Source organism: Epinephelus moara, chromosome 7 (assembly GCF_006386435.1).
Source record: "Epinephelus moara isolate mb chromosome 7, YSFRI_EMoa_1.0, whole genome shotgun sequence".
NCBI lineage: Eukaryota > Metazoa > Chordata > Actinopteri > Perciformes > Serranidae > Epinephelus > Epinephelus moara.
Genome location: NC_065512.1, coordinates 16,326,703 through 16,331,453, shown reverse-complemented (window position 1 = coordinate 16,331,453; position 4,751 = coordinate 16,326,703).

Below are 4,751 nucleotides of genomic sequence, written 5' to 3'. Positions count from 1 at the left end.
GCCTGGCGGAGATCTGCACTCTACTGACTGTACTTTTCAAGTTAAATGTTTTTTTTCACCACAAGCCAAGTGCCATCTAGTTCCATTATATTAGAGAGAAGGCAGACATCTATACGGCAGATATCTTCAACACTCAGTAACTTGCACCAAAACAGTCTAGGTTGATAAATAGCACTACAGGTAAAAGGTAAAATATGTGTTTTTGATTTGGGGGTGAACTGTCCCTTTAAAAATGCCCTACCAACAAATCACTAAGGGTGCTTTCAGACCTAGAGTTGGCTTGCATTGGTCTGAACCAGAGCAGAGTACATTTGCAAGTCAAACCATACAGTTTGAAAACGAGGCGCGGCTTCAACTAGAAAACAATGTTTTGATGCATTGGATGTGCTGAATGTGCATATTAAGGCAGTACAGGAGGAGGTGCACATTAATAATCCTCCAGGACTGTAACATGCTCATGTTTAACCCAAACAATGTGTCATGTGACTGCAGTTGGTTCAGATCCAGGTCGGAACACGTTCTCACCACAAACGAACCGCACCAGAGTTCGTTTGTAACCAGACTGAGACCACCTCTTCAAGCAGGTCTTGGTCCAGTTGTTTTGGTGCACACCTGAGTGTGATTGCTGTGTTCACACCTGCCCAAATGAACCGCACCGAGGGGGCAAACGAACTTGAGTTGCATTGAAGTGAACCAAACAGGGCAGGTGTGAAATCACCTTAAGAAGGTCAGGACTGAATGAATAAATCTCTAAAATAACGCCGTCAATTTTTAGCCAACATTGAAAACATCATGCTTTGCAGAAAGTCCAAATGTGGCTGTGAAGAATTATGAAGTCAAATTTGTTCATAAAGGTTTTGTAAGGAAGACATGCAACATGATTTACAGTGTGCAAATAGAATAAAGACATAAAAATGAGTGACAGTAACAACAGATAAGAGAACAAGTGTGTCACAAACTGTGTCCATCTGTCACTACACACAAAAAGACCTGAAAACAAAGAATTAGTATAGTTCTGAAAATATTTCACACTCATGCTTTACCCACTTTGCAGAAGCATTTATGACCAACAAGGTCTAGAGATCAACATAATGTTCACAGTTATACCCCTATAGTACAGAAGAATTAACATGTGAGTGAATAAAAATATGTTTTTCCATCCAGCTGCTATCCACAGTCACATGGGTCCTGTGTGCAGTGATATATAGTCATGCATTACCGCATTATGTTCCCCCGCTCTTTGAGCGCCAGATCCTGCTGCCCCGCTGTCTCTCAAGGTCTTTCTCTGTCTGCTCTAGCTTAGCCAAGGTCACCCGCGCCGCTGCAGGCTCCCTGCAACCTTGAGTGGCTAACTGACCGGGAAATGTGTGTTCTCCCGTTCCACCACCTACGTGTCCCAGTGTCAGTCAGCCAGATACAGAGCAGGGGCTGTCATGAAATGTTCCAGCATGCTGCCACCTGGACATTAGGTCACTCCAGTAGATGTAATCTGAAAAAAGAAGGGGCTGAAGGCCGTCCAAGAAATTAGTAAAAAGAGCTCAGCTTCTGGACATAATTGAATTAAGTGCCTGGACACACCAACTGTAAATGCTTCCACTTGTGTGGTATTAGTGTGTGTGAGAACTATACATCAATTTCTTTATGGGCAAACTAATACGTGAGTTCAAATTTTAAAAAATGGACGTATGCGCATGTGTGTGCGTGTGTGTATCTATGTCTAATCTGGTAAAGAGCTCAAAGGATCTCAACTATCAATAGACTTTGAGAAATTTTTGATAGAGGTTTTTGAATCACACAGCCACAAAGGAGGAAAAAATATATAAGTAAACAGTATATGACTGTTCCAATTAACAAGGCTACATACTAAAAGCTTTTTAAATAAAGGCAAGCCACAGAGTGCTACAGAGCATTAAAGCCACAATAGTGAGAGTGTATCTGGGACCTTGGCTTTGATATGAAATCTTGTGGCCTTGCCTTTACCGCCCTCCATGTTAAAAGCTCTTTGTGACAAGGAAATTACTTTATGAACCTCTGAAAGACGCTCCAACACTTCAACCTCCCTGTTAGTTTCATTGCAAGACCATGAGAGAAGTGTGTGTGTGTGTGTGTGTGTTTTTTCTCTTTTCCATTTTTTAAATCGCTGCAGCTTGCTGTTGGTTTTTAGTCTTCGTCCCTGCTCTCATTTCATGGCTTCTCCTTCATTTTTGACCTTAGTTTCACTTTTTCTTAAAAAGAAAAACTATTGCTAATTACAGAAAATTAAAAAAAATTCCTCTTTGCCCTTTTGTTGTTGTATTCGCACCCAAATAAGTAAACCCCAGCGAGATATTTGTTAAGCTTTTGACGCGGAAAGGTAAATAATTTGTGTTCATTTGGTGAGGTTTGTGAATAAACCTGTGTGTGTGAGGGAGTGCAGTGTGTAGCTTTACCCTCAGCCCTGTAAACAATTCGTAACGTCTGCTTGAACAAGAGGTCTGTTTTTCATTTTTCCAGGGTCTGTGGAAATCAGTTTGTTTGAATATGCTCACACTGCTGGGCTTGGCATCGGGTGAATCATATTTATATGTGAGCGTGTTTTTGTTTAGGTCTGTGAGGATTCGGTTCCTTTAACATGTACCTGGAATGTTCGAGCCGGATAGAAGCAGAAATACCAAACATGTGTCTCTGCGGCCTTGAGACTTCACAGGGCTCCGACTGCGGCGCTCAGCTCGGTAAACACAGTTTCCTCCTGTGGCTCTCTGTTTGGACAGGAAACAAGGAAGCTGATCAAACACTGGCTCAGAAGGCCACGGCTGCGCTGAGCTGGAATGGAGTCGCGGGTCTCTCAAAGCACTTTGAATAGAGGGGAAACATGAAAAATAACATGTCACTTTTAGTGTGCAAATCCGTCGATGTGCGGCCCTGCTGAGTCTCTCATTTGTGCAATATTTTCCCAAAATAAATCATGCAGCGTAGATAACCTTATCTCAAACCTGTATTTTGTTTACACAGTGCAGGAACCAGTATCACAGACAGTGTAAAATTAGGTGTTAGTGCCCGACTGCCTGCGCGCTACAGATTTACAGCCCAGTCCTGATGACATCATAGATTAGCAGGGGGCAGATGATAGGAGGCATTAGCTGGATGGATAGATGTTGGGTGAGGGAGGGGGGTAGACAGAGAGGAGGAGGAATAAGATAAAAAAAAAAGGAGTAGAAGGTGTGTGTCAAAGTCATTGGGGTTAATAAGTTAGGTGATAATGCTTCCCCCTTGTGACTGTTTATTAAACTGCAGACTTTGCATCAACTCATGATGGCTTCTTTATGAAAACAAAAAAATGACCTGCAAGTTTAGATGTGAGGAATATATCTTTGAGCACAGAAATATATGTTTATAAGCACATGATTTATTTATGGCATACTCACCTTCACCTTCTCCCTTTTGTTCAAGTGCACGATTGCGTCAGGCTTTGTACTGAACTTCTCAGCTGTGTGATCAACAGACATGTCAGTACTCAGCATAAAAACATAAACTTAAAGGGTCACTTCAGACATGTTTTAGGAGGTATAAAAAACAATCTTGCCTGGGCCCAGACCTTTGAATCCGCCCACTCCAACAAATTCAAGACTGATTCGTCTGACTTCGTGACATGAAACAGCAGTTTCTCGGTTGATCCAACGGGCACTGCGAGGGGACTTTATTAGCCAGTCACCACCAGGGGTGGGTCTAGTGTTGTCAAAATTGTCCCTAATTTTCCCTAGTACTTATATTATCAATACTACTTGTCTTGCTCTCTCTTCTCTTTAATGGTGAGTTGACCCACACACTGCTGCAGGGCATCCATAGCCTCACCTCTTCTCACTCACTGTGCCGACTTCTCGTCATTCATCTCATTTGCCTCAGTTGTGTAGACTTTTGCGAAATGGTTTTGTCTTGTTTTTTTTTACTTGCACTTTATTGCATTTTAAATATTGTTTCATTACTACCAGGGGCGAAAATCCCATTTCATAGTTGGGGGGGGCAGTAAACAGTAAAATTTTAGAGAATAATTCCAGGGGGGGGGACAAGGAAAAAAAGTTGTAGCCTGTCATTTATATAGCATCTTTTACCGCAGTTTGACGCTTTAATCTTCTTTCTATCTCTCCAACAGGCAGAGTGAATGTCTATACTTATGAGAAATGGCTTAACAACTAAACATTTCCTGCAATTAAACTGGTAAACTGGTTTATAAACAGTGTGCTGTGAGATCTGCCGCACCTGCGCACCTCACAACCGTGCGTAATAGTCGCGCGTAATGACCGCTCCTCGGTTAAACTGCACATCTTTCTCGTTTGTCTCACCGACAGGAGGAGAGCCTACAGACAGGTACCCATAGCTACCAGCCGCTGCGCCACAACAGCGCGTAATAGTCGCACATAATGACCGCTCCTCAGTTAAACTGCACGTCTTTCATGTTTGTCTCACTGACAGGTGGAGAGCCTACAGACAGGTACCCATTAGCTACGCTCCACCACAACTGTGTGTAATAGTCGCGCATAATGACTGCTCCTCGTCGGTTAGACTGCACCAGGGGTTGTGTTAACCGGATATTCTCGGTAATTGACCGTTTTTTTACAACAATGACCGGAAAATCTGAAGGCCGTCAGTCATTTGACCGGTTGCAATTACCACCCCTGCCCACTTGGCGGCGGAGTGCACAGTCAGTGGTTTAGGTGGCTGCCGTTTTCACACTGCAGAGAAAAAGTCATTCATCTGCTTCATGTAGCGTTGTT